Source organism: Bufo bufo, chromosome 5 (assembly GCF_905171765.1).
Source record: "Bufo bufo chromosome 5, aBufBuf1.1, whole genome shotgun sequence".
NCBI classification, from domain to species: Eukaryota; Metazoa; Chordata; class Amphibia; order Anura; family Bufonidae; genus Bufo; species Bufo bufo.
This window is the reverse complement of record NC_053393.1, coordinates 103,139,569-103,151,835: the sequence shown is the minus strand read 5'-3', so window position 1 is coordinate 103,151,835 and position 12,267 is coordinate 103,139,569.

The following is a 12,267-nucleotide window of genomic DNA, read 5'->3' as shown; positions in this document are numbered from 1 at the left end:
TCACTTCGAAGAGACTGGCCTGAAAGTGCTAAAAATGACCCCTCTTCCTCCTCTACCTCCTGGGCCACCTCCTCTTCCATCATCGCCCTAAGTGTTTTCTCAAGGAGACATAGAAGTGGTATTGTAACGCTGATAACGGCGTCATCGCCACTGGCCATGTTGGTGGAGTACTTGAAACAGCGCAACAGGGCACACAGGTCTCGCATGGAGGCCCAGTCATTGGTGGTGAAGTGGGTCTGATCCGCAGTGCGACTGACCCGTGCGTGCTGCTGCTCGCACAGTCTGTCCAGCATATGCAAGGTGGAGTTCCACCTGGTGGGCACGTCGCATATGAGGCGGTGAGCGGGAAGGCCGAAGTTACGCTGTAGCGCAGACAGGCGAGCAGCGGCAGGGTGTGAACGCCGGAACTGCGAACAGACGGCCCGCACTTTATGCAGCAGCTCTGACATGTCGGGGTAGTTGCAAATGAACTTCTGCACCACCAAATTCAGCACATGCGCCAGCCAAGGGATGTGCGTCAAACCGGCTAGTCCCAGAGCTGCAACGAGATTTCGCCCATTATCGCACACCACCAGGCCGGGCTTGAGGCTCACCGGCAGCAACCACTCGTCGGTCTGTTGTTCTATACCCCGCCACAACTCCTGTGCGGTGTGGGGCCTGTCCCCCAAACATATGAGTTTCAGAATGGCCTGCTGACGTTTACCCCGTGCTGTGCTGAAGTTGGTGGTGAAGGTGTGTGGCTGACTGGATGAGCAGGTGGAAGAAGAGGAGGCGGAATCTGAGTAGGAGGAGACAGGAGGCAAAGAATGTTGCCCTGCGATCCTTGGCGGCGGAAGGACGTGCGCCAAACAGCTCTCCGCCTGGGGCCCAGCCGCCACTACATTTTCCAGTGTGCAGTTAGGGAGATATAGCGTCCCTGGCCGTGCTTACTGGTCCACGTATCTGTGGTTAGGTGGACCTTGCCACAGATGGCGTTGCGCAGTGCACACTTGATTTTATCGGACACTTGTTTGTGCAGGGAAGGCACGGCTCTCTTGGAGAAGTAGTGGCGGCTGGGAACAACATACTGTGGGACAGCAAGTGACATGAGCTGTTTGAAGCTGTGTGTGTCCACCAGCCTAAATGACAGCATTTCATAGGCCAGTAGTTTAGAAATGCTGGCATTCAGGGCCAGGGATCGAGGGTGGCTAGGTGAGAATTTACGCTTTCTCTCAAATGTTTGTGAGATGGAGAGCTGAACGCTGCCGTGTGACATGGTTGAGATGCTTGGTGACGCAGGTGGTGGTGTTGGTGGTACATCCCATGCTGGGCGGCAGGTGCCAACGTTCCTCCAGAAGCGGAGGAAGAGGCCGAGGCGGCGGCAGCAGCAGCAGAAGAGGCCGAGGCGGCAGCAGCAGAAGAGGTAGCAGGGGGAGCCTGAGTGACTTCCTTGTTTTTAAGGTGTTTACTCCACTGCAGTTCATGCTTTGCATGCAAGTGCCTGGTCATGCAGGTTGTGCTAAGGTTCAGAACGTTAATGCCTCGCTTCAGGCTCTGATGGCACAGCGTGCAAACCACTCGGGTCTTGTCGTCAGCACATTGTTTGAAGAAGTGCCATGCCAGGGAACTCCTTGAAGCTGCCTTTGGTGTGCTCGGTCCCAGATGGCGGCGGTCAGTAGCAGGCGGAGTCTCTTGGCGGCGGGTGTTCTGATTTTGCCCACTGCTCCCTCTTTTGCTACGCTGTTGGCTCGGTCTCACCACTGCCTCTTCCTCCGAACTGTGAAAGTCAGTGGCACGACCTTCATTCCATGTGGGGTCTAGGACCTCATCGTCCCCTGCATCGTCTTCCACCCAGTCTTGATCCCTGACCTCCTGTTCAGTCTGCACACTGCAGAAAGACGCAGCAGTTGGCATCTGTGTTTCGTCATCATCAGAGACGTGCTGAGGTGGTATTCCCATGTCCTCATCATCAGGAAAAATAAGTGGTTGTGCGTTAGTGCATTCTATCTCTTCCACCCCTGGGGAAGGGCTAGGTGGATGCCCTTGGGAAACCCTGGCAGCAGAGTCTTCAAACAGCATAAGAGACTGCTGCATAACTTGAGGCTCAGACAGTTTCCCTGATATGCATGGGGGTGATGTGACAGACCGATGGGCTTGGTTTTCATGCGCCATCTGTGCGCTTTCTGCAGAAGACTGGGTGGGAGATAATGTGAACGTGCTGGATCCACTGTCGGCCACCCAATTGACTAATGCCTGTACCTGCTCAGGCCTTACCATCCTTAGAACGGCATTGGGCCCCACCAAATATCACTGTAAATTCTGCTGGCTACTGGGACCTGAGGTAGTTGGTTCACTAGGACGTGTGGCTGTGGCAGAACGGCCACGTCCTCTCCCTGCACCAGAGGGTCCACTAACACCACCACGACAATGTCCACGTCCGCGTCCCTTATTAGATGTTTTCCTCATTGTTCCCGTTCACCACAATTTTGAGAATGGCAAATTTGGGAATGCTTTTTCAACCCAGAACAAAAAGTCTGCTTTTACGGTCACTACAAATAACTTGACCAGCTAAAACTGTGCAGATTTGGTTGAATAGAGATGTGAGACCTGTTTTTTTTTTGCGCTGTGTGACAGTTATAGGTTTAATCACAGAATGACACTTCTATCAGCACGCTAGCGTGTGTCTTAGGTTTTTCTGAATGACACTATCAATACCTTCAATGTAAGATTTTCTTTTTGGGATAGATTTCAAGTAGGCCTCAAATACCACAAACTAGTTATTTTCAGAATGGCAAATTTGGGAATGCTTTTTCAACCCAGAACAAAAAGTCTGCTTTTACGGTCACTACAAATAACTTGACCAGCTAAAACTGTGCAGATTTGGTTGAATAGAGATGTGAGACCTGTTTTTTTTTTGCGCTGTGTGACAGTTATAGGTTTAATCACAGAATGACACTTCTATCAGCACGCTAGCGTGTGTCTTAGGTTTTTCTGAATGACACTATCAATACCTTCGATGTAAGATTTTCTTTTTGGGATAGATTTCAAGTAGGCCTCAAATACCACAAACTAGTTATTTTGAGAATGGCAAATTTGGGAATGCTTTTTCAACCCAGAACAAAAAGTCTGCTTTTACGGTCACTACAAATAACTTGACCAGCTAAAACTGTGCAGATTTGGTTGAATAGAGATGTGAGACCTGTTTTTTTTTGCGCTGTGTGACAGTTATAGGTTTAATCACAGAATGACACTTCTATCAGCACGCTAGCGTGTGTCTTAGGTTTTTCTGAATGACACTATCAATACCTTCCATGTAAGATTTTCTTTTTGGGATAGATTTCAAGTAGGCCTCAAATACCACAAACTAGTTATTTTGAGAATGGCAAATTTGGGAATGCTTTTTCAACCCAGAACAAAAAGTCTGCTTTTACGGTCACTACAAATAACTTGACCAGCTAAAACTGTGCAGATTTGGTTGAATATAGATGTGAGACCTGTTTTTTTTTGCGCTGTGTGACAGTTATAGGTTTAATCACAGAATGACACTTCTATCAGCACGCTAGCGTGTGTCTTAGGTTTTTCTGAATGACACTATCAATACCTTCCATGTAAGATTTTCTTTTTGGGATAGATTTCAAGTAGGCCTCAAATACCACAAACTAGTTATTTTCAGAATGGCAAATTTGGGAATGCTTTTTCAACCCAGAACAAAAAGTCTGCTTTTACGGTCACTACAAATAACTTGACCAGCTAAAACTGTGCAGATTTGGTTGAATAGAGATGTGAGACCTGTTTTTTTTTGCGCTGTGTGACAGTTATAGGTTTAATCACAGAATGACACTTCTATCAGCACGCTAGCGTGTGTCTTAGGTTTTTCTGAATGACACTATCAATACCTTCAATGTAAGATTTTCTTTTTGGGATAGATTTCAAGTAGGCCTCAAATACCACAAACTAGTTATTTTGAGAATGGCAAATTTGGGAATGCTTTTTCAACCCAGAACAAAAAGTCTGCTTTTACGGTCACTACAAATAACTTGACCAGCTAAAACTGTGCAGATTTGGTTGAATAGAGATGTGAGACCTGTTTTTTTTTGCGCTGTGTGACAGTTATAGGTTTAATCACAGAATGACACTTCTATCAGCACGCTAGCGTGTGTCTTAGGTTTTTCTGAATGACACTATCAATACCTTCAATGTAAGATTTTCTTTTTGGGATAGATTTCAAGTAGGCCTCAAATACCACAAACTAGTTATTTTGAGAATGACAAATTTGGGAATGCTTTTTCATCCCAGAACAAAAAGTCTGCTTTTACGGTCACTACAAATAACTTGACCAGCTAAAACTGTGCAGATTTGGTTGAATAGAGATGTGAGACCTGTTTTTTTTTTGCGCTGTGTGACAGTTATAGGTTTAATCACAGAATGACACTTCTATCAGCACGCTAGCGTGTGTCTTAGGTTTTTCTGAATGACACTATCAATACCTTCCATGTAAGATTTTCTTTTTGGGATAGATTTCAAGTAGGCCTCAAATACCACAAACTAGTTATTTTCAGAATGGCAAATTTGGGAATGCTTTTTCAACCCAGAACAAAAAGTCTGCTTTTACGGTCACTACAAATAACTTGACCAGCTAAAACTGTGCAGATTTGGTTGAATAGAGATGTGAGACCTGTTTTTTTTTGCACTGTGTGACAGTTATAGGTTTAATCACAGAATGACACTTCTATCAGCACGCTAGCGTGTGTCTTAGGTTTTTCTGAATGACACTATCAATACCTTCAATGTAAGATTTTCTTTTTGGGATAGATTTCAAGTAGGCCTCAAATACCACAAACTAGTTATTTTGAGAATGGCAAATTTGGGAATGCTTTTTCAACCCAGAACAAAAAGTCTGCTTTTACGGTCACTACAAATAACTTGACCAGCTAAAACTGTGCAGATTTGGTTGAATAGAGATGTGAGACCTGTTTTTTTTTGCGCTGTGTGACAGTTATAGGTTTAATCACAGAATGACACTTCTATCAGCACGCTAGCGTGTGTCTTAGGTTTTTCTGAATGACACTATCAATACCTTCAATGTAAGATTTTCTTTTTGGGATAGATTTCAAGTAGGCCTCAAATACCACAAACTAGTTATTTTGAGAATGGCAAATTTTGGAATGCTTTTTCAACCCAGAACAAAAAGTCTGCTTTTACGGTCACTACAAATAACTTGACCAGCTAAAACTGTGCAGATTTGGTTGAATAGAGATGTGAGACCTGTTTTTTTTTGCGCTGTGTGACAGTTATAGGTTGAATCACAGAATGACACTTCTATCAGCACGCTAGCGTGTGTCTTAGGTTTTTCTGAATGACACTATCAATACCTTCCATGTAAGATTTTCTTTTTGGGATAGATTTCAAGTAGGCCTCAAATACCACAAACTAGTTATTTTGAGAATGGCAATTTTGGGAATGCTTTTTCAACCCAGAACAAAAAGTCTGCTTTTACGGTCACTACAAATAACTTGACCAGCTAAAACTGTGCAGATTTGGTTGAATAGAGATGTGAGACCTGTTTTTTTTTTGCGCTGTGTGACAGTTATAGGTTTAATCACAGAATGACACTTCTATCAGCACGCTAGCGTGTGTCTTAGGTTTTTCTGAATGACACTATCAGGACCTTCAATGTAAGATTTTCTTTTTGGGATAGATTTCAAGTAGGCCTCAAATACCACAAACTAGTTATTTTGAGAATGGCAAATTTGGGAATGCTTTTTCAACCCAGAACAAAAAGTCTGCTTTTACGGTCACTACAAATAACTTGACCAGCTAAAACTGTGCAGATTTGGTTGAATAGAGATGTGAGACCTGTTTTTTTTTTGCGCTGTGTGACAGTTATAGGTTTAATCACAGAATGACACTTCTATCAGCACGCTAGCGTGTGTCTTAGGTTTTTCTGAATGACACTATCAATACCTTCAATGTAAGATTTTCTTTTTGGGATAGATTTCAAGTAGGCCTCAAATACCACAAACTAGTTATTTTGAGAATGGCAAATTTGGGAATGCTTTTTCAACCCAGAACAAAAAGTCTGCTTTTACGGTCACTACAAATAACTTGACCAGCTAAAACTGTGCAGATTTGGTTGAATAGAGATGTGAGACCTGTTTTTTTTTGCGCTGTGTGACAGTTATAGGTTTAATCACAGAATGACACTTCTATCAGCACGCTAGCGTGTGTCTTAGGTTTTTCTGAATGACACTATCAATACCTTCCATGTAAGATTTTCTTTTTGGGATAGATTTCAAGTAGGCCTCAAATTCCACAAACTAGTTATTTTGAGAATGGCAAATTTGGGAATGCTTTTTTAACCCAGAACAAAAAGTCTGCTTTTACGGTCACTACAAATAACTTGACCAGCTAAAACTGTGCAGATTTGGTTGAATAGAGATGTGAGACCTGTTTTTTTTTGCGCTGTGTGACAGTTATAGGTTTAATCACAGAATGACACTACTATCAGCACGCTAGCGTGTGTCTTAGGTTTTTCTGAATGACACTATCAATACCTTCAATGTAAGATTTTCTTTTTGGGATAGATTTCAAGTAGGCCTCAAATACCACAAACTAGTTATTTTGAGAATGGCAAATTTGGGAATGCTTTTTCAACCCAGAACAAAAAGTCTGCTTTTACGGTCACTACAAATAACTTGACCAGCTAAAACTGTGCAGATTTGGTTGAATAGAGATGTGAGACCTGTTTTTTTTTTGCGCTGTGTGACAGTTATAGGTTTAATCACAGAATGACACTTCTATCAGCACGCTAGCGTGTGTCTTAGGTTTTTCTGAATGACACTATCAATACCTTCAATGTAAGATTTTCTTTTTGGGATAGATTTCAAGTAGGCCTCAAATACCACAAACTAGTTATTTTGAGAATGGCAAATTTGGGAATGCTTTTTCAACCCAGAACAAAAAGTCTGCTTTTACGGTCACTACAAATAACTTGACCAGCTAAAACTGTGCAGATTTGGTTGAATAGAGATGTGAGACCTGTTTTTTTTTTGCGCTGTGTGACAGTTATAGGTTTATTCACAGAATGACACTTCTATCAGCACGCTAGCGTGTGTCTTAGGTTTTTCTGAATGACACTATCAATACCTTCCATGTAAGATTTTCTTTTTGGGATAGATTTCAAGTAGGCCTCAAATACCACAAACTAGTTATTTTCAGAATGGCAAATTTGGGAATGCTTTTTCAACCCAGAACAAAAAGTCTGCTTTTACGGTCACTACAAATAACTTGACCAGCTAAAACTGTGCAGATTTGGTTGAATAGAGATGTGAGACCTGTTTTTTTTTGCGCTGTGTGACAGTTATAGGTTTAATCACAGAATGACACTTCTATCAGCACGCTAGCGTGTGTCTTAGGTTTTTCTGAATGACACTATCAATACCTTCAATGTAAGATTTTCTTTTTGGGATAGATTTCAAGTAGGCCTCAAATACCACAAACTAGTTATTTTGAGAATGGAAAATTTTGGAATGCTTTTTCAACCCAGAACAAAAAGTCTGCTTTTACGGTCACTACAAATAACTTGACCAGCTAAAACTGTGCAGATTTGGTTGAATAGAGATGTGAGACCTGTTTTTTTTTGCGCTGTGTGACAGTTATAGGTTTAATCACAGAATGACACTTCTATCAGCACGCTAGCGTGTGTCTTAGGTTTTTCTGAATGACACTATCAATACCTTCAATGTAAGATTTTCTTTTTGGGATAGATTTCAAGTAGGCCTCAAATACCACAAACTAGTTATTTTGAGAATGGCAAATTTGGGAATGCTTTTTCAACCCAGAACAAAAAGTCTGCTTTTACGGTCACTACAAATAACTTGACCAGCTAAAACTGTGCAGATTTGGTTGAATAGAGATGTGAGACCTGTTTTTTTTTGCGCTGTGTGACAGTTATAGGTTTAATCACAGAATGACACTTCTATCAGCACGCTAGCGTGTGTCTTAGGTTTTTCTGAATGACACTATCAATACCTTCAATGTAAGATTTTCTTTTTGGGATAGATTTCAAGTAGGCCTCAAATACCACAAACTAGTTATTTTCAGAATGGCAAATTTGGGAATGCTTTTTCAACCCAGAACAAAAAGTCTGCTTTTACGGTCACTACAAATAACTTGACCAGCTACAACTGTGCAGATTTGGTTGAATAGAAATGTCAGGTCTATTTTTTAGGCGCTGGGTGACAGGCTCAACTTGCCCCTGATGTAATATATGGCCAAAAAATAACCACACTGTTGATGGTTAAATGCACTTGGGTGACACAGGCTCAGCCTGCAGCTGATGTAGTATATGGCCAAAAAATAACCAGACTGTTGATGGTTAAATGCACTTCGGTGACACAGGCTCAGCCTGCAGCTGATGTAGGATATAGCACAAAATAACCACACTATCGATGGTTAAATACACTTGGTGATAGCTCGTGCTGGCGCACCACAAGTCACAAAATGGCCGCCGATCACCCCAGAAAAAAAGTTATCTAAAAACGCTCTGGGCAGCCTCAAAAAAGTGAGCAAGTCAATAATAGCACTTCAATGATCCACAGCTGCAGATCGATCACAGAATGAAGTCTTTTGGAGGAGTTAATCTGCCTAATCTCGCCCTAACGTCGCAGCTGCAACCTCTCCCTATACTGATCATAGCAGAGTGACGTGCGGCGCTACGTGACTCTACCTTAAATAGAGGCTGGGTCACATGGTGCACTGGCCAATCACAGCCATGCCAATAGTAGGCATGGCTGTGATGGCCTCTTGGGCCATGTAGTATGACGCTTGTTGATTGGCTGCTTCGGTGTTTGGCGCCAAGAAAGCGCCGAACACCGAACCCGAACCCGGACTTTTACGAAAATGTTCGGGTCCGTGTCACGGACACCCCAAAATTCGGTACGAACCCGAACTATACAGTTCGGGTTCGCTCATCCCTACTTCTGTTTAAGCTTTTAATGATAGTTCAAAAATTAGTCATGAGTGCGGGAAGCACTCAAATAAATACAAAATGACGCTATCAGAGTCATGATTGTGATCTGTTATGAATCAGGATTTGTATCCTAGGATCCGAGATTCCCCTATGTCCTAGATCACTGGATGATTAAATAGAATTATAGCATCATAAGTCACTGGGGGACCGCTCCCCCCATGGAGGAGGCATATCAAGCGTTAAACTGTTTACTGTTTGAAAGGAGTGCTATGACGTCTTCCTACCTCTAATAATCGCTAGAGGCCGGTGTTCTGGTGAATTGCGAAACCGGAAGTGACGTTTGCGTTCCACCAGACCGGAAGTAAGGCCGCGGCGTGCGTTCCACCTGCTGGAAGTGCCTTAGGAGCGCCGATTTTAAAAGAACAGATTTTTCCATGTATGCCACTGTCATATCGACCCTGGGAGGAGGCAGTCACGCCAGGATCTGGGAGTTAAACTGTAAGTGCACTTGAATGTCCCTGGATGTTGAAGTAAGGAGTAAGACCTTCACTAAGGGTCTCTCTGTATACATCCTTATCTGCATCTATTGTTTTTTTCTTACTATTTATGTTGTATTACAGGTAGCAGCACCCATCATCAAAATAGCTAGCACTATACCCGGCCCACATCTGATAAGGTCTGTTGTACCATTTCTTTATGACGTCTGCAATACCTATTTGAGACGACGGATGGGATATTGTATATATGGTGATTGTACCATCTATTTAGACATTGCAAAAAGTGTTATTGTATATATCTTGGGATAAACACTTGAAAATGTGTCATTAGATTTTTGAGGTGAGAGAGAGTGTGTATTAGGGATTGATTTCCCACACCAACCATCTACCTTCCTATTCACATTATACACTTTGTAAGTCTGTATTGTTTGTATGTCATAACCGTGGAGGATGCTATCATACAATAAGAGTAGCCGGCTGGAGGCCTGCACCCTGTGTATGACATCAAGCCACCATTAAGGGGCATTTATTTTAAGTATTAATAATAAAAAGTATATTTTAAAAAGGGTCTGTAAACTAACTTTAAAGAGAAAGTCTAACACATGTGCCCTGCATGGCACATGTCCTCAACCTTGTGGTACAGAAGTTCCTATGCACATACCCAAGGTTGAGCGACATCGTGCAACATGTACGTAGAATTGCAAGCCACTTCTGACGCTCCCCAACTGCCATTGCGTCCCTGTCCAAACTGCAGCAGGACAACAGCCTGTCACCTCACAAGCTGATTGTTGACATTGTGACGCGGTGGAACTCCACCCTCCATATGCTGGAGAGGTTGTGGGAGCAGCGACGGGTGGTGAAAGAATACCTGCTGGACCAAGGAACTTCTGGGCCATCACATCCACTCCCCTACATCACCAATGCGGAGTGGGGGCAGATACACCAGGTCTGCCACGTGTTGGCCCCATTTGAGCAGGCAACCAAGATGCTTAACAGGGAACATGTCGGCCTCAATGACATGCTCCCCATAGTGTGCCTGCTGGACAGGACACTAGATCGCCAGCTCGATGCTGGGGAGAGTGCCTTGGTGGAGCAAGAAGAGGCAACAATGCTCCACCAAGACCAGGAGGAGAAGGAGGATGTATTTATTGAGGAGTTTGCCAACGTCCAGGAGTCCGGGCCTGGTCAGGAGGGAGAGCCAGTGCTGGGGGCACCGTTAGTCCGTGGGTGGGGCGGCTCCCACGAGGAGCAGCAGCAGGAGGACAAGGATGTCATGGTCCTAGGCAGCCAAGAAGAGTCACAGCGGGCTGTCCTTTTTCCCATGGCTGCCAACATGCTGCGATGCCTCAGGAGGGACCCCCGGATCAAGAAAATTAAGGAGAGGGATGATTTTTGGTTGGCCACTCTTTTAGACCCTCGCTGCAAGGGGAAACTGGAGCAGTTCATCCCAGCCAGCCAGAGGGATGCCTGTATGAATAACCTGCGGGCCTGTCTGATCCTCTGGCTGGAGCTAAAAACTTAGCCTCACGCTCCAGTTCTCCCCGCCCATCTCACCCAGTAGGTGGCTGGCCCAAGCAGCTCCAGCAGAGTAGGTGATCTTATGGGTGAGATGAGGTTGTCCTACCAGTTTGCGCGATCCAGTAGGAGCAGCACTACTGTACATGGGTTCCGTCGGTCCTTCCAACAGCATGAGCACCAACAACCCCATGGAGTACTGGGTCGCCAGGCTGGACACCTGCCATGAGCTCGCTCAGTATTCGCTGGAAGTACTGTCTTGCACCCACTCCAGCGTACTGTCTGAGCGGACATTCAGCGTGGCAGGTGGGGTGGTCACCGACAACCGGACCTGTCTGTCTACTGACTCCGTGGACAGACTGACATTCATCAAAATAAACGAGTCCAGGATCTGCAACGACTTCATGGCCCCCGCCATCGGTTCCGGGCGCTAAAGGGTCCCTTGTCAATCCCTCTCCTTGGCTCTCTCTTCCAAACTTCGTTGTTTCTTAACTTCTGCATATATTTCTTGATGAATTTATTTATATATTTATTTATTTATGGATGTATTTTTTAATATATTTATTTATTTATAACTTTGTTTATATATTTCTGTATTTATGAATTTATGTATTTTTTATGAATTTATTTATGTATTTATTTATTTATGGATGCATTTATTAATATATTTATTTATGTATTTATTGATGACTTTATTTATATATTTCTCTATTGTTGAATTTCTTTCCTTTTTTTGGGCGAACAATTTTTATTTTATTTTTCCTATCGATAAGTTTATTTACCATATTTTTTGCCCTATAAGACGCACCGGCCCATAAGACGCACCTAGGTTTTTGGGGAGGAAAATAAGAAAAAATATATTTTTAACCAAAAGGTGTGCTTTTGGTGGGTTTGGAACTAATGGTGGTCTGTGGATGGCACTATTACTGGGGATCTGTGGATGACGGACACTGTTATGGGGGGATCTGTGGATGACGGACACTGTTATGGGGGGATCTGTGGATGACGGACACTGTTATGGGGGGGATCTGTGGATGATGGACACTGTTATGGGAGGATCTGTGGATGACGGACACTGTTAGAGGGGGGATCTGTGGCTGGCACTGTTACAGGGGGGATCTGTGGCTGGCACTGTTACAGGGGGGATCTGTGGCTGGCACTGATACAGGGGGGATCTGTGGCTTTGACTGTTATATATGTGCCATCCACAGACCCCCCACCCCATAACAGTGCCATCCACAGACCCCCCCCAGCCCATAACAGTGCCGCCCGCCCGGCCTGCCTGCTGGAATTGTACAGAAACTA